Here is a 19,691-nt window from a genome sequence, read left to right on the forward strand (position 1 = left end):
ACTCCAGATGGGGTGATAAAGAACTGTATGATAGATTATCTGACAACTTGAAGCCCAGAGGATTGTGTATAAATTTTAACCTACTTTCATTTGCTACTGTAAGCTCCTTCAGCAGAGTGATTATTAATATTTCATTCATCCGACTACCAGATGAATTATATTATCTCATCAGTGGCTCTGGTAATGAGAAATCTCCACTAAGCCCTGCAGCGCCAGTCTTATTAGTTTTACTATTGCCTCCAGATGATTTTATTCAGCTTTGAAAACCCCTCGAAGTGAAGTGCCTAGAAGCAATTAACCCTGACCCTCCCAGTCAGGTAAGTGTTTATTACCTTTCTAATCCTAGATTTTATTCAGCTTAATGGCCCAGTAACCCCTTCACGCCGATGATGTATTGTTTAGTATATTTTTGCTATCTCTAGACAATTTTATTGAGGCTAGGAAAGACTTCTTCTAACTAGAGGGATTAGCTGCTTCCTTCATTAACCCTTTCAATACCAGAATACTCTCCTAATCAAAATATATTCGTCAGGCAGCAGTACAATAAAATACAAAATACGTCGTAGGAGTGAAGGGTTCAAAAAGCCTTTCGTTATTGGTTAAGAACTAAAATCTGCATTTTAAACAATTCAAAATTAAAAAAAGGGAAACTCCAAAATCTAGGCCAGAGCTGCGAGACTAGAAGCCGGTAGGTAGGGAGCAGTACGATAAGTAGGCCTACCCTTCCAGTAAAATGGCACACGTAGCAGCCCGGAAGAGTAATGGGTTCAGGTCTACCTCTCATACTGATGTGAACTCCATTAACCCCTAAAATTATTTAAGTTTAGTTATTGCCATCTCAGAGTAGACCCCTAATAGTGAAGGGGTCAGCAAATACACTATAATAACTTCTATGCAATAATTTGGTTACAATTAAATTATCACTACCCCTATGCAATTTATCCAGCTCAGGAAAACCCATTTAGTTAAATGGTTAATTACGCCAGTAACTTAAGACATCTATGGGCCTGGTACGATTGTTAAACCTTTATTTTCTACATTTAAGGAGCACTTCCCCAACCTCACCCTAAAAAGACTGCGTATAAACAGTAACCACCGCTAAGAAAAAATGATCATCAGCCTCTTCAGTGCAGTGAAACATTCTTTAGTTCTTTCCTGCTGTCTCTGACTACTTACACTTTTCACCCTTTCACTAAAAAGGGTCTCGTCAAAAGATGTGAAAAATTGGATGTTTGTGGAAGAAAGTAATCGGACTGAAGGGGTTACACTCTGTTCCCGTAGTGAAAAAATATAAACGGTGTTGTAGCCACAGTTATCTGTCAGTCATAAAACATTAATTTTATTGCCCCTTGAGATGCTGAACTATGGCAGCTGTTGTGAATATTTAGACACTGAGCAGGGATTCAATATTTTTGAATAATTTTCTCTCTCGGAACTTAAGGTTAGGATGTGCCCGAACAATACAGTTACAAACTCTCTGATAATTATTAACATTATAGCGCATTATTCTAACATGACGAAGAACAACAAACCATTTTTAGCTTTGGTGATTTTTTTTTTTTTAGTCAGACTGGTGGGTTGATTTTATCAGTAAAACAAGGATATATATATATATATATATATATATATATATATATATATATATATACAGTACATCCCCACAGTACGCGAGTTCCGAGTACGCGATCCCCCTTGTACGCGAGGACCTTTTTTTTTTTATTTATTTTTTAGTGTATCTTTCATTAGTACTCGAATTGAACTTGTAAGCGAGACGGGCAGCGAAAAGTGGCACAAATCCGGGGTTACCCTGAGTATGCGACATTGCCCCCCCAAGAAGCGATAACGGTTAGTTACACTCCGCCCACCTTGTGACGTCAATGCTGTGCACTCATCACATGATGCCCATATGTGCCGCTTGGAGGTGGTGAGGTGAGTGTCCGAGCAGAGGAAGCACATGCGCACAGAGGGTACACTCGCTGTTCCAGGTACGTCCCTGTGTACTCTGAGGCTATTTTTTTTGTGAGCCAGGATGTCTGCCCCCTCCTCCAGGAAGAAGTGCATCACACATGCCATGAAGATGCAAGTCATTAGGAAGAAGGAGAGTGGGAAGGGTAACACGGCCATTGGCAAAGAACCAGGCTTGACAGAATCGTCCGTGAGAACTATATGGGCTAACAGGGAGGCCATAAAGAAGACATATGGGGCGGTGGCATTGGACAGGAGAAGCAGGCTGACCAACCAGGCTATAATTCATATAGAGCGGTACCTGGCTACATTTACCCTGAGGAAGGAAAAGAAAGAGAATTCCACTGAACGGGCGGTACATCAGGGACAAGGCCAAGATTTTCTACAAAGCTGCAGCTCTGAAGCTTGCTGTAAAGAAACCATTTAAAGCCTCTGTGGGATGGCTTTGCCGCTTTCTGAAGAGGAAGAACTACATCACATTCGCCTCACAGGGGAGAGTGCATCACCGGATGAAATGGCGGCCAGGGATTATCCAGCCATCCTAAAGGGGATAATCGATGAGGGCGGCCACAGCAGGGACCAAATTTATAACACTGATGAAACAGCCCTATACTACAAGGATATGCCGAAGTGTACTTATATTAGTAAGCACCAGCACCAGGCCTGGGGCAGAAAAATCGACAAGAGCAGGATAACGATCATATTCGCCGTGAACTTAGGCTCACACAAGATGCGTCCTGTTGTGGTGCAAATGCAGCACACTCCAGATGTTACAAGAATCTGCGCTGCATGGATGACAGCCGGGTTTACTGGTACAGTAACTTCAATGGTTGGATGACGAGTAGCATCATTGCCAAGTGGCTGTTGCAACATTTCATCCCTGATGCCAAGGCAAAATCCCAGAAACTTGGCATCCCCTTCATGGTGCTTCTCATCCTCGACAATGCCCCAAGTCATCCAACCTGGCTAGCAGACCTCAGCAAGGAATGCAAGGTCGTTTTTCTGCCCCCAAGAACAACCTCTCTCATCCAACCGCTAGACCAGGAGATGATTGCAACGGTCAAGCAGCTATACCACCAACGCCTCTACGATCACCTCTGCAGCAAGACTGACAACTGCAAGGAACTGCAGGCAATTCTTGATCTGAACACAGCTGGGAGTGATGTCATGGACGCCGAGGATGTTTTGGACTTGCCACCTGCTTCACCCACTTCATCCTCACCATGCGCAGCACCCGCACAACCAACCTCAACTCCGGAGAAGACTATTATGGCTTTTTGGCGGTCATTCAACCTCAAGAATGCCATCACTCTCTTGTTGTCCTCTTGGGCAGATATAACCACTGCAACAATTAACCATGCTTGATGCCTCCTCGTACCGCACCTGTGTGAAATCGCACCGGGAAGCGGCTTTCAGTCCCTGGCCACTGCTGAGGCAGCCACTCTCACAAGTGCACAAGCTGTGCCCGGGTTTCAGGCCGTCATGTTGGAGGAGATCAGGGGTTTACATTCGGCAGCAACAGAGCAGGATCCCCAGGAAATCGTGCAGTGAGTGGACGAGGCTGATGCAGAGCAGGAGATCGCAGCAGAAAAGCCAGCAACACCAGTGATGGAGATTGCAGATCTGTCCATGATGGAGATCAGCCGGGTACTGTGTGCCCTTGATAAATTCAAGGAAGAATTCGAGGACATCGAACACTCTCAGTTGCGAGTGGTGGAGGTGATGTCTTCACTGGACAAAACCTTCTGCTACTACACCGACAAGTTCAGCTTCGGCCAAGTGTAAGTATCCACCCTCTCCCAGCCAAACCGGACATTTGGCACCATCGCACTCATGGATACGAGAGGTGAAGCAGGGCACGACTCATCAACCTGAGTTAGATCAGCGAGAGCGTGTGTGTGTGTGTGTGTGTGTGTGTGTGTGTGTGTGTGTGTGTGTTATTGCTTTGAATGACTTTCGTCGAGGTTCTGCAAAATGGGAACCTAGAGACAAAATGTTTTAATGATACGCCTGAAAACGACAAATATTACACGATTCCATCTGCTACAAAAATGGCATGAGCATTATACGAGACATAAACATACCGCGTAAATAGTATAGGTGACAATATAATTACGAGTATTATATAACAATAATGTTCTATGCCCATCTCTGTCATAAATGAGAAACACTGTCTTTTGTTATCATCTCGCTAGCTCAAGTAACTGATTCGACTCTGGTTGATGAGTCTTGCCATGCTTCACCTGTCAAATCCATAGTTGCGACCATGCCACATGTACAGTTTGGCTGGGAGAGGGTGGATATTTACACTTGGCCGAAGCTGTACAACAAGTAAGTAAACAGACGGAAGCAAACACTCATCACCTGTTACCTTCAGCTTGAACAAAGTGAGGAATCACTCCCTTCAACATCAGAAAAGCCATATCCTGAGGAGGATCAAGAGACTGATTCGATGTCTGAGGTGTCAGAAATAGACTTTGAAGGGTTTATGAATGAAGCGAGTGCATTAGCTAGTGAAAGTGATGAAAGTGGTGAGGAAGGTGGTGTGTCGGGTGGTATGGTGGGTGATGCAGGAGATGCACGCTAGGTGCCTCATCCTGCCTCGGATCCTCTTCTTACCTCCATCACGCCTGTTGTCCTCTTAGGCAAAGGTGAGCAGCCATATTCTTGTTGGTTTAGTTAAGCCATATCCTTGTTGATTTACCTAGTAAGGCCATAATCTTGTTGGTTTACTTTATCTTAAGCAATATGTCTTAGATAGTTTCCCTGTATAGAACAATACTTAGGTCTGACAGGCGTCTCAAGGGTTGCCCATGAAGGGGGGTGCTGCCCATATGTAATTTCTCCCATAAGTTTATGGATTCACTGTAAGTGAATTCCTAGTACGCGACGTCCTCTGCCTCCCATATTTTCACGTACTGGGGGATGTACTTATATATATATATATATATATATATATATATATATATATATATATATATATATATATATATATATATATATATATATATATATATATATATATATATATATATATATATATATGCCGCACTGACAGGAGAGAAGATATAAAACTGAGCTTGTCCCTAACCATACCAGCCCTCCTTAAGATCCTCCCTTCCCCTCACTCACTCACTGAATTACTCTACTTTTTTGAAGAATGGAGTTCAAACCTTATGGGAGGAAAGCGAGGAGTAAAGAAGTACAGTGGCAGCTCTTCCATCAGGCCGGGTTTCAAGCAGATTTGGGACCCACAAGGTCCGTCCCTGACAGGGGAGGTGTGGGTGTTCCACACAATTTGTACAACATTGGAGCTTCGCTTGCACCAGGTTATTAGTATGGTGAGTCCCCCGAGGGTCGGTCTCCACGGAGAAGGAGGGGAGAGGCCCCAGGTCGTCTTGGCCAAACTTGTTATGCACAGCCATATCTTAAAATATAGAACATGATCTTTAACATATTGACATGATAACCCCGGTCAAATATGAGGATGGATTTAACCACTGAGGGCATCCCTAAAAGGGAAGCTGACAGCTCACGGAGGTTCCGGCAGAGCCATTATGCACGGCCATACTTTTTTAACAATGGAACACGAAATTTTGTATATTGGAAGGCGTTTATCCCCGCCACGTTTTAGGCAGGATGGGACCCATGATGACCTCCCTCTATTGACAATGGAAGAGGGGGACGATCCCCAGGGGGGACAACGTCACAGTTTTTTTTTTTCTTTTTTCTAAGGGCATGAATTTTTGCAGAATTGTACATCTTTACTGGACCAATGATTTAGGCAAGCTGAGAACCCCAAAGGCTATCCCTCAAGCGGTGGGGGACGGCCGCCAGGGGTCTTGGCTAAAGCGTTTTACACAGTCTTGGTTTCTAACCTGAAAACACAAAAATATACATACTGGTAGACGTTCACCCCGGTCACATTTTCGGCAGGGTGGAACCCCCAAAGGTCACCCCCTACGCGAAAGGAACTGCCCAGGTGGAACAAAGACAAAGTTTTCTCCCAGGTATACGAAATTTTGCACAGTAGAAGACCTTCACTTGAACCAGAGTAAATAAGTAATTTTTAACCTTTTCCAATATTGGACGGGTGGGAGCAGCTGTCAAAGGTGCTCTTTACCATGCTGTTTTCACGATATACTGTACGAGCTGAAGAATTTCGTGATATAGTTAACTGCACTGGTGGGAAGGAAAATCCATCCATCCATCATCTATCCATCATCTATGTTGCCCCATGAGGAGCGTAGAAGCCCGGGGCTAGGCAATTTGGTCCTGACATTTACGATGAGAGTGACCAGCCTCACTCATCCCTGAGTGGCATTACATGAGCAATAACCCCAACCATCCCTTGGATATAAACCTTCACCCTACGTGCTAAGGGGTCTTTGTATGCAGCATGTGTTAGGAGTGTAATGCTGTATGGTAGTGAGACCTGGGCAGTAAAGGAGGAGGATATTCGTCGGCTCAGACGTACAGAAATGACAATGATTAGGTGGATGTGTAGTGAGTCCCTGCGTGCAAGGTCCGGGGGGGCTGGGTTTACGATGGAAGAGTTGAGAGGTTGGATGGGACTGGAGTGTATTGGTGTTGTGATGAGGAGAGGTAGATTGAGATGGTTTGGACATGTGGAGAGGATGGGGGATGATAATTGGGTGAGGAAGGTGAGAAGTGTTAATACTAGGGGTGGGGTTGTGAGGGGTAGACCGAGAAAGACATGGGACGAGGTCATTAAGTGTGACCTCAGGGTTAAGGGACTGAACAGGGAGGCTGCAATGGATCGTGCAGCGTGGAAAGCCGCCATTAGGTGACCAAGGCCGACGCATGCAAGCATGTTGGAGCCTTTAAAATCGAAAAGATATATTGTCCCTGCTTCGGTAGGGATAGGCCGGTCCTGCAGTGGACCTCAACGGCTGACGATGATGATGTTGCAAAAAAAAAAAGATTGGATAATGATTAAATATATTAATGTATAAATATATATATATATATATATATATATATATATATATATATATATATATATATATATATATATATATATACTTAATCATTGTCCACTCTTTTTTTTGCAACGACATAAGTGTGCAGACCAGAGGCTAGACTACTCAATCTCAGTAGGCCCTATGTAAGACAAGGCCAGCCTCACTAACCATGAGTGACATAATCCACAAGGCCAAATCCGGCAACGAATTTAAATCCCTATGAACCACCTCCGGTTAGAGAACTTACGGCCACTAGACCATCAGACGTCCTTTCGTTTCTAAAATTGCCCACCAGTGTAGTACATTTCTTCCTGGTAACAGAACACCATTCGACTCGTCACTTAGGTCAGAGTGACCTGAAGGTTACATTATATCAAATTAAAGGATGGTGGGCTCCCACATATACTGTCCTTATAGAACCTCGATAACGTTTCACAAACCATTAAGAATTTTAATATATCCCATTGGATCCCAGATATCCTGTGCGAGGGATTTTGCTGGAAGGGTGCTGGGCATACTGCCCTCCGCCTGTCGGCTCATAGTCGCAAAGCTCATAGGTCCCTACCCTGGGGTTCCCTTCTTTATTAAATCTTAAAAGCGCCCAGTTCCGTCCTATAATGAGGACGCTGGGCTCCAGTGGGATATAATCAGGATCGAATGTTATTGTAGGGTAGTTGCTCATGTAAGTAATATGTCTGATTATACATGAATGTCCCATTAATATCGAATTTTGACAGTATACTTGTACGTAATTTCTGACATCGAACAGCAAGTCACTTAAACTTAATGATGATAACTTTAATGCGTTAATCTTGGTCAGTATACATTTTCTTGCAGGACTTTGTGCACGTTATAAGAATGAGCAGGAGTGTATTTGGGGGTGGGAAGTTTCAGATGGGGATGGGGGAATTATGTGTCGAGGGGTAAGTGGGAAGTGTGTGTTTGTGTATGAGGGGAGTGTGGAGGGGGAGAGGGGAGCATGAGTGTATGTTTGTGGAGAGTCTGTGTTTGTTGAAGGAAGAGGATCTACCTCGCACAAAGCCTTCCCGGGTCTCGTCACTGTCTTGTTCCTCTGACGCGGCACTGATTCACAACAAAGTCCATCTGGCTGAGGAAAATATTCATGAATCTCCAGACAATACCCAACACCCATCCCTCTTCTCTTCCCCTTCCAACCTCTCCTCCTCCTCCTAGTCCTCGTCCTCCCTCTTCTCCTACTTCATTCTTCTTCTTGTTCAAGCCTTTCAACATCATATTTTTTTCAACTCTTGCTCTGTCCATCATCATCTCTCCATCTCCTTTCAGCCGCTCCTCGTCCTTTTTATTTTGTTATTTTAATTTATTATTGGAGGCGATTTGTTTGTGGCCACCCTTTACGGGATTAAGGCGTCTGGCAATAGATAGATAGATAGATTTTTTTTTTTTGTTCATACCTCTCAGTAAGATTCCGTTTTCTTCCCTCCATCCAACATTTCCTGTATCTTCATCTTTTTCATCCATTTTACATATCGCACTGTTTATCCTTTCAAAACTCTTGGTTGTTCTGTTTTTATTTCCTGATTTCTTCCTCATCTATTCCATTCTCTCAGCTTATCATTTTATCTTCTTTTCCACCCTTCACGCTATCCATCTTCACCTCCCGCTCCCCTCCTCCTCCTCCTCTTCTTCCTCCTTCGTGTTCGTACCTTTCAGCTTATTCCTTCACCAATCTTTTCCATCACTTGCTTTATCCATCGTCATTTGTATATCTGTCTGTCTTTCTCCATTACTGTCAGTTCAAGATTTTCACATTTTCCAAAATTTATCCACGCTCTTTACTTCTATCCTTCCCACTGTCTAGCCTCTCCTTCATTATATATTCCATCCTTATGTTGCATTTTCTATCTCTTCCATTATCTTTCCTCCCTTCCTGCTTTATTTCCCTATCTCCTCCATTTCTGTCTTTCATGCACTCCATTTCTTCCAGTCTAAGTCACTTTTCCTCTATACTTCTTTCCACTTTCCATGCCTGTCCTGTATTATCTCTTTTCCAGTATCTCTCCTCCCCTCTTTGGGATTTATTCCCATTCCTTTTCTTTCATACTTTTTTTCCATTCCCCTCTGGTAGGTCCCTCATGATTCAAAACTCTTTTCTTGTGTGAGACAGACCAACCCAACTTTTTTTTTTCCCCCTCACTACTTTCTCCCTCTCCTCATTCGCCCCGTCCATCCTTCACACCTTCATCCTTCTCTTCTCCATCATTCTTTTCTTCATCATTCTCTCCTCCATCTTGCTTCCTTCATCCTTCTCTCCCCCATCCTTCGCCTATCCAACCCTTTCTCTGTTCATTCAGGCCAAGTCCTTCATCCTTCAGTTCACATCTTTTGTGTTAGACGAATCTATCTATCTATTGCCAGACGCCACAATCCCGTAAGGGGTGGCCATTGACTTTGAGTTAGCCAACCAATATTTATGGATTGGGGGTTGGGAAAATGAAAGGTCATTGAACACTCTCTCTCTCTCTCTCTCTCTCTCTATTTCCGAGATAGGAAGACAGACTTTATAGACAGAGAGAGAGGCAAACAGACAGAATGCCAAGCGTGCATTTTCTGCATTATGGAAACGGCCCAAGGACTGCGTAAGAGCAAGTTTCCTCACTTTGATTCACTGCCTTGCCTGCTGTTCCTTTCTGTTCACCGGTTATATTTCTTTACTCTTTATCATCAGGCCCAACCACTGTACAAGGTCGTCTCTTATTCTTCTTCTCAGGGTGTGCTTTTTTTTTTTTTCGTTGCTTTCTCTGCATCTACTATATTTCTTTCTTTTTCTTTTCCGTAATTTCCAGTGGTCCGATCGGTAACGTATTCGTCTACCATTCATTCTGATATATTTTCAGTCTGATCATTGGGGGAATTTTTAAGAGTATTCATCAGTCCGCCCATTCAAGTAATTTCGCGTGTTTGCACCCTGCTGATGCCGAGGTTTCCTTAATAACATATATAGACTGTCTCACTTGCAAGCACAACCACTCCAACACAGATTTACACATTTTCTCTCTGCACTTCAAAACCCTGCCACACCTATACCAATGCGTGAAGTACTCGGTAGGGGCGAGTCACTTCTGAGGCCAAAGTGGTGTTCCTCATCCCTACAGATTAGTTACCTATCCGGGCCCGTAAAACAAGGCTTGAACGCATAAAGCAAGGTCTGTGTTTTAGTCATGGGTGTTTAGTAGACCTGTCTGTCCATGACCGGCGTGTGTAAGCCGGCCCCTACAGGATAGTACATACACACGTTTCATCACACAAAATTTTCCTTCTCGTTTAACAGACTACTCTTTATTTTCCTTCCACTTGCCCGAAGTGACCACTTTAGCCGACCCTCGCAGCAGAATGGCACCTGAAGTGGTTGTGATTTGCACTGGACAGGAAACAGCGGCGGTAGTGGCGGTCACAGGTAAAATCCTGAAACCAACCAAATTTGCATGATTGTGCTGCAGAGAAGAAAAAGCTAGCATAAGAAACGGAAGAGAGAGAGAGAGAGAGAGAGAGAGAGAGAGAGAGAGAGAGAGAGAGAGAGAGAGAGAGAGAGAGACAGACAGACAGACAAACAGAGGGAAAGAGAGATGGAGGGGGAGAGAGCAGAGGTATATTATTTTGACCCCACACCCACACTGCCTTTCCCCCGCCACCGATAATGCAACAAACATGGTATTGCCACCGATAAAGCAACAAACATGGTATTGCCAATAAACTGCTTGCACTGGGTTTTCCTGCTCACTCTTATTTCTTTTCCTACTAGGAGACGTTTTTCAAACTGGGGCTGTACTTATATGCTTTCCTAAGCCTAAGTTTTTCATAAGACTACTTGTGTACAATTATGTCTTCACTTATCGTTGTTGTTGTCGCTTAACCCTGGTCCGTCTGGCTGGGCACACCTTTTGACCGCAGATAAGCATCTGCTTCAGTGTGGCCGTGCTACAGGTACAGTACATTACATAAATCATGGGAGGGATCAGGCGCCTCTTTATGGTAGACAGCGCCTCATCAAGGGTTGAATCAAGATCCATACCACGGTAGTAGGTGCAGGGAAATATGAGGAGATGAAATTATGCCTCCCGGGTGGAAGTAACAGCTGCTCCACCCAGAGTGCACAGCGCTACCACGTGTAGGCTCCTCGTCAGTGCCAAACATTTCACAGTCAGAGAAAGCTGATCATTATTCTGAGAGGTTCGAAAAGCAAAACACTCTTTGATAAGTTAACTTTTGTAGCCTTGTTTAAACCGTAATTGGTTATGATCCTTTATAAACCCTACAGGTGAAGAGGAGATACAGCCATCAGTTATCCTTCATTACAAGAGCCTCCCCTTAGCTTCACAAAAATGTCTGTATGTAGCCAGAATAAACTATTTAAAGTAACCTAACCTAACCTAACCTCACCCAACCTAACCTAACCTACCTTAGCCAAGCCTAAATCTTACCTTACCTATCCCATTATATGAACTTAGCTTAATGTAACCTAATCTATCATTTAGTCTGATTCCTGCCACCGTATTCAACATGTAGAACCTAACCTAACGTAATTTAACCAACCTTTATTTTTTCTTACCTTACCTCACTTGACTAACTCTGCCTTACCTTACCTATTCGTACCTCACCAATCCCCTTACCTTACCACTGTACAGTCGCCATAAGAATTGACGGCAGCGTATCCTTAAGTTTTCGGTCAGTGATAATGTACATACTTTTCCTTATATATTTACAAGGTGAAACCTTTTACGTAAAACTGTTACAGAAAACAATAAATACAGACCAAAGTCCCGATATACTTCAAAACTGTAGGAAGCAAATCGTTAGGTACGATAACAGGAAATCATAAACTAAACTAACTGAAATTTAAGAACTATAAATCAAGGGCAAACAGGAAATCTAGGAAATCTAGCATGGTAACAAACAATAATTTTTTGTACCGTAAGACTGAGGAGAAAAGAGTTCCAATAAATAATTAAAATCAGTCAGTAATTATTTTTTATAAAATAATTTCTGTTCCAATACTGAGAAATAATAGTAATTTATTTCCGTTTCTCTTTTCTTCACTGACAACGACAGAAAACGGAAAAGCTGGCGCTACTAGTTACTGTGTTAAATGGTCGATCAACAAGCACGAAAGGAGACAACTTTTCCTTAAAAGACATGCAATTATTACACCTCATTTGGCCAATTTTCCATTAAGAAAAGGTCTGTAAGATTTAATATAAGCCAGAGGACTATCAGTGAATGAAATATAAGGGAAAAAAATCGAAAGTTCGCCGAGAGTCGGAGCTGCTTGGAGAATGTCAACTTGTCATAGTCTAGTATCGTCGGTGCATGAACGATTGCCAAGAATAATAAAATGCAGAGGTTCATAAACAAATCATTGAGTTCAAAACTTCCAGATCATCATTTTCAGTACAACAGAACTGTGAGATTTACTTAAAAATAAAGATGCTACAGATTTAAAGCAAGAATAAAAGTGTGTGCATGCATTGCAAGTGTTTGAAAGCTCATGTTTTGGTACTCTCTGTTGTCTAATATAAGAGAAAAAAGTATAATCTGTCATACAGTACTTCTTTATAGATGAAGTAATTTGGCATTAGTTAGGAATAAAGTAGCTAATTATAATTATGATAAGCGAAGGGAAAATACGGACCAAAATGCAGCAAGGTCTAACTGCTACAGCAGGTAAGGTATCCTTACTAATTTAATTGTTGTGGCATCCATATTCTTCTTTATCATAACCATAGAGTTTGATAACAAGGTTGTGTACTGCAGTCACAAAAATTTTCCTCGACTGCTCTTTGAAACCAGAGCCTCTGCATCTGTAATCCTGAGAAGCAAATACATTAGGAATATGGGATTATACTGCACGCCGCGCACGGAGTATTATTACATTACACATTCGTTCAAATTGGATAATCTATCAAAGGGTTACTTTTACTACAATACTTTCTCATGTTGTTTATATTATATAATTCTTAGCGTGATATTCTATATAATTTATTTGATATAACGTGACGAAGGTACAGAATTTTTACCGTATTTTCACAAAGTTTGTTTGAACGTATGATTGTGCAGAGTGACCGAAGTAATCTGAAACTCTGCAATCACTTCTGGCGACTGTACCTTACCTTGCCCTACCTTGCCATACTCTTCCCCTAGACTTATATTTGCCCTTAACTTACCTTAACTTACCTTGGCATTCCTCTACCTTATTTACTTTTCCTTACCTTATCTTACTTTACTTTTCAGTACGTTACCTTACCTTTCCTTACCTAACGTAACTAGGACAGACCTCGTACCCTAACCACGCTGATGCCTACCTTCGCGAGGGGCATGTAATTGTCTCCGCTTTATGTGGGGTGGAGGTGGTGTGGAATAAAAAACCTGTGACGAGGTTACCTTATGTCTGGGTTTACCTCAACAGTGCACCTGTCTAATGAAGTCGTTCAAAAACTCAACTACGTACCTTGTGAAAGTTATACCAAAGGACGCGTCCACACGTGCCCTCGAACATATGTTGACAACACGGTTGGCAACATGTTTTGGTACATGTTTGCAGCAGTATTTGGACAGATGTATGCAAACATGTTTCAGTGCAGCTTCCAACACTAGTAGCAGAGGCGATGGGATATGAATGTCCACACCAGGCAGCTGAGACTTCATCATGATGCTGCCGACATGACCTAGACGCTGCTGTTCCCAACATGTTTGCGGCATGTTCGTTAATGTGTTGCATACATGTTGCCAGCACTTGTTCGAGAACACGTGTGGACGCGACCTAAGAAACAACATTCTGGAATTTAAGAAAACTAGTACATAAGCCCGCCTCCGGCTACATCCCCAAAGGTTCATCCCTCCACCCGCCAGCCCCCCGCCCCCCCCAGTCCTTCTTCCGTATAGACAGATTTTTTTTTGTCATGAACCTGTTTTATCCCATGGAACTATGTACCGTATGGATTTATTACCCTCATGGACCTATTTTCCCTCATGAGCAAACATTCCTTATGGCTCTGTTGTTTTCTTTTTGGATGTATATTCCCATGGACCTAACTTCCCCATCGAACCTTTTCTCTCCACGGGCGTATTGTCACCGTGGACCTATTTTTCCGCAAAAAACTTATTGTTCACCGTGTATTATCCACCACTGACTTCAGGATCTTGAACACGGACGTAAAACTTTCTAGCAATTTCAAACCTTTACGCCATTACTAATGACAGGCTATTTAATTTACTTAAAGAAACCTCCCAGCAAACGATCTATCTCCCTTCTGTAAATTAAATAATCAGGATCTAGCCAGAATATATACCCATATTGTTTTACTTGTACCACCAATAAAGTGCGTAGCGCGTGACGAGCCAGTGAGCACCATTTTATCACAATTTCTCTCCGATATTAAATCATAGTCGTAATCGCCAATATACAATTGCTAGAAATAATGCTAAAAAAAAAAAAAACAGCGTTACGACGGAAAAATTTTTAAAATATGATTTCACAAATGAGACATTCACCGATTAGAGCCGAACACTCCCTGGGAAAATATGAGATTCCAAGGGGTTCCTGCTCCTTTATTGGTAAGTTTTTAGTTGATAACAAACTTTATTGAAAGAATAATTATCACGTGCAGAAAGAATTTCATCTCTGTTCCATATAGGAGTAAAGTTATTAGCTTCTGCTTAAAATGACAATCGGGTTGGGTTGGGCAGCTTATTTCCAAACTTAACAGAGAAAACATCACTCACTCGCTTGTAATCACAATGGAAATAATGTGTGTAAATTATCTTCACATTTCTTTTTCTTTTTTAGCTGCACTGGGGCTGTTTCTGCTGAATATAATAGTCAGGAGTTACTGAGGAAAAAATAGCTAACTGGAACTCGAAAGTACCATCAGTGAATTAAATTTGTCCCAAATAAAACCCTTTAGATTAAAAATATTTTTTGAAGATACATGTCCGAAACTGCGATGTATCATATTAACAGCAGGTCAGCGACCAGCTATAGAAGTATTATCTTTCATTCCTTTAATCTGGCATCTTCTTCCACTTATTTCAGAAGTCCTGTGTTCCATACAGTCAAGAGAGAGAGAGAGAGAGAGAGAGAGAGAGAGAGAGAAACAGCGTGCACCGTTATCGTGACCTAACAAGAAATATAATCAAGTCCAGGTATATCAATCATCGGCCGAATTACGAACGTATGATGAAACTTTGTCGACAAATTTGCTTTCGTTATCGCCCTCCTGCAGCCCATCATCCTCTTGTCCGATAATAAGGAATTGCAACCAGGCAGTTAAGCAGCTCGGTTATGTTGGTGCCATCACATGGAGGCGTCCCTGTCCAGCACCACCATCATTACAACAGAGTGGAAGAGCGATGAATACGATACCCAACTTCCCATCATCAGACAGTGCCCTACAACACCTGGGATCGAACCCACGACCACTCCGTTCCCAGACCAGGGCTCTACCCACCTTAACACCGCCTTCCACAGAATGATATATGTGGGCTTATGCTTATATCTCAGCACCTTCAGTCCGATGAGTCTTGCACTTCTTGATATCTCCAGACGATTTTGTTCAGCTTAGGGCACACCTCTCGTGGTGAAGGGACTGCATAAAGCTGTATCCGCCTGCTTGACTTCTAAACATCCCTCGTATACTTAATAAAATAGTTTGGAGATATCAGGAAAACAATTACTAGGACAACGTCATCAGAGCCAAGAGGTTTAATTTGCGTGTGAACAAGTGGTCTTCAAGCCTGTGGGTGTACTGGCAAGAATGTGCCAGTCAGAGTGAAGGCCGTGCATGTGTTTAATGCCCATGAGGTGATGCAGGTTACTCAATCACGTAGCGTCATCAAGGGAAGCACACTGGTCATCTAACCTTAAATATATTGCACTATCATATTCTAGCCTCACCACCCAGTATCTCTGAAGAGGTTACACGGACTAGCTATTTTTTTTTTTTTTTACCTGCCAGGAAGTAACTCAAAATCCCCCACGTCCCACCCACCCCCCCAAAAAAAAACTAAGCTTCTCTTCCCCTATTCAGGTGGCAAATGAGGCTTCGTATCAACTCTTAGCGATTTATTTTGCTTGCTAGACCTTAACATTCATTTGTAGTTATATCATTTTCTTACCGAGATAATTTACATCAATAGCATGCTGAGCGATACTGGGGTCTAGTATGCAGAATAAATCAGTAAGGAAATGTTGCTACGAAGCCTCCCATGCCACATAGATAACGGGCTTCTCTTATAGCCTATCACATCATCACTACTAACCATCCCCATCCCCTCTATCTCCTACCTCTCTATTTTTCTTTCCGTGTTTGTTTTCCTTTCTTCATTCTCTTATCATAATTCTCTCTCTCTCTCTCTCTCTCTCTCTCTCTCTCTCTGAATTTATGACAAAAGCGCCTATGCTGGTGGTAATGAGATGCATGGGTGGAGAGGCTGGCTATCACTGGCCAAACTTAACTGCATTTACGATGTTGACTCAGGACACATTAAAGGCATTTTGTCTGGAGAACCTTAAGAGCGCTACCTGCCTTCTTACCCATTCCCCTCCTTTCCTTCTACCTCCTCCAGTCTTCCCATCATTTGCCATTCCCATTCCTTACACCTCGCTTTTCATGTCTCATCTTCTGTCTTACCTATTTCTCCCTTTATTCTTCTTAATTTTCCTTTTCTCCTCCTCTCCCATCCTTTACCCTTTTTATTTCCATCTCCATATTACTTCTCTTCACTCTTCATCACCATGTTTTATTCCTTTCTTTCTCCTCTTTCTCCTCTCCTCTTTCTCTTCGTCATACGTCCTCATTTCTGTTAAGCTTTCTCTCTCTCTCTCTCTCTCTCTCTCTCTCTCTCTCTCTCTCACACACACACACACACACACACACACACACACACACACACACACACACACATTCCTGTAACACTCTCCTCTCTATGGATCTGATTCTATTTGGGTTTGTATATTTCTTAAGACGTCTTCCAAACCGATGTATTTTTCATATATTAAACTTCAGTATCCTTTTGAATGTGTTTAATGCAAAATGAGTAGTTTCTGAAATCATAAAAGTAACATAGCGGAGAATGGTAAGGTGCAAAAAGCATAATAATTTGCTTAGGGAGAGGTGTCAGGAACCCCCCCAGGCCATGTACAGCACAATACGGTCCAATATCTCTTCATGGCTTCAATCTCTCATCTTCCTTTCGTCTGTTTCTTATCACTCCGTTTTCCCGTTCCTTCTATCCCTTCCATTTCATCACTTTTCTACCATACCCTTTTATCTTCCATCCTATTCACTCATATTTTTCTCCTGACCTCTCCAATCTCCTCTCTCTATTTCCTTCTGGATCCTCTCCCCTTTCTTTTTTCCCACTACACTGTCAATCATTCCTTACTTATCTATCCCCCTCCCCCACCTCTTCTCCATTTCCACCCTTCCCTCAAACTCATCATTGCTCTTCTCATTCTTCCAATCCCATCCCCATCTCTTTCCCAGCTTTCTTCTTTCATTCTCTTTTCCACTCTCTCACTCCTTTCCTTTCCCAGTTTCATTCTATCCTACTCTCCCATCCTCCGTCAAAACCCTCTCTACTCTCCCTCTCTTGCCCCCTTTTCCCACATCTTCCTTCCACCCACTCTCCCTTCTCTTCTTCCCTCTCTTCCCTCACCCATCCTCTCATCCTCTCGAATCTCCACTCCAGTTTCTCTTTCCACGCATTTTTCCACTCTCCCCTGATCTTCTCTCCTTCTTTCCCATCATCCTCTCCTTCCCTCACCCACCCCTCCACTTGACCCCACTGGCCACCTCTTCACCTCCCCTCCCTACCCAGTGTTTACCTTGCTATCACCTCACCTCCTTACATTACAGCCATCCTTCCTTAATCTCTCTCTCTCTCTCTCTCTCTCTCTCTCTCTCTCTCTCAGCATCCTGTCCTCCCAATTTTTAACACCATCATTACCCTCCATCATCTCTGCATTATCTTCCACACACCCGTAAAAGCTCTTTAAGATATAACAAACATTCAAAGAAGAAAAAGAAGAAGAACAAGAACAACAACAAGAACAACAACAAAAACAAAAACAAGAAGAAAGAAGAAAACATTAAGGAAAGAAACATTAAGATATAAAACAACAAGAACGGCTGCAATAAGGAGGAGAACGGACTGCGACAGGTAAAAAAAAAAAAAAAATGCGGAAGACAGAATATTTTGTACCAACATTAAAAATGAAAAGAATAATGTGAGAGATTATATAAAAAAAAATGAGTGTGATGTGAAAGGGGTAACTTTTACTGGTTTCACACCCACGCCTCTCTCTCTCTCTCTCTCTCTTTCTCTCTCATTTGCTGATGATCTTTGACCTCGTTCATAAATTTTCTTAAGCTGGGGTATGTCTATACGAGTATGATTGTTTCTTAGTAATTATATATTCTTCCCTTTCAGATATCAAACACTTCACATCGGCACTGGAATAAATAATCATGTGAAAATGAAAGAAAAGCGTTCGGGAACCGAATGCTAGTCGCCCGCCAGAATATGCTGTTGGCCTAGTCCAAGATTTTGGCCATATTTTGATACCCTGAAGGTATCATGTTCATAGCTCAAGCCGTTCATGAGATACAATGGTGTTACAGGCGGGCGATAAAAACTAGTTGACCTTTGGCAGCCATTTTGGTGACCTTGACCTTGACCCCGAGTGCCCATTTTCAAACTCGGCCAAGATTTTTGCCATATCTCGATACCCTGAAGGTTATGCTGATAGCTCAAGCGGTTCATGAGATATGATGGGAACACACACACACACACACACACACACACACACACACACACACACACAAAGAGGGTATTTGCTATCATGAACTCCCTCACCGCACCTATGTCCACTAGAGCACTGCCATTCTCATCCACTTCTGCAGGTACATCCCACTCACCAACAACTCCATCCAGCTTCACATTCCCTATGTATCCATTCATATCTCCAGTCAAAAACACTCTCTCAATCCTTTCAAACTTTTCCATGCATGCTTTCACACTTAACCAGAGCTCTTCTTTCACTCTGCTTGCACGATCTTGCGTTGGTACATACACACACACAACCGCCCACCTTTGTACTCCTACTTTCAGTCTTACTCACACAGTCCTAAAGCCAACTCATCCATATTCTCTTATATTCTCCTTCCAACTCTTGCAAACAACGATGCCTACTCCCTCTTTTGCCCTCTCATTCTTACTTACTCCCGCGCATATATCCCATGCATACTCCCACTCTCTCATTCTCACCTACCATTTAGTCTCAGTTATTCAATATACGTCCACTTTTGCACCCTCAGACACTTGCACAATCTCTCTCTCTTTCATCTCATCATTCGCACCTCTTACATTCCACGTCGCAATCCGTACCATGTCCTTTGATCAGTCCTTAGCCGTCACTTGTTGGTCAGTCCTGCTCCAAGGCTTCTTGCTTGTATTTTTAGTTAGTTGTTTTCCGGGGAGGGGCACAAACTCTCCGCCAACTCGCTTGTTGACACGTAGGGAACACGTGTTGGTTGGTTATATGGTTACCAACCAACGTTTTAAATGATTTTCTGGTTCACAGGAAAGCGTTTGGGTTGTCACTCAGTGTAGAGCTATCCTAAAATAGAACTGACAATTCATTTTCCTTTTCGTACTCTGTACTTTGAGATGACGAAAAAGGGATTGTTTTAAGGCTGAATGTGA

The sequence above is a fragment of the Coenobita brevimanus genome, chromosome 13 (assembly GCF_032717465.1).
Source record: "Coenobita brevimanus isolate Jiangsu-jjx chromosome 13, ASM3271746v2, whole genome shotgun sequence".
NCBI lineage: Eukaryota > Metazoa > Arthropoda > Malacostraca > Decapoda > Coenobitidae > Coenobita > Coenobita brevimanus.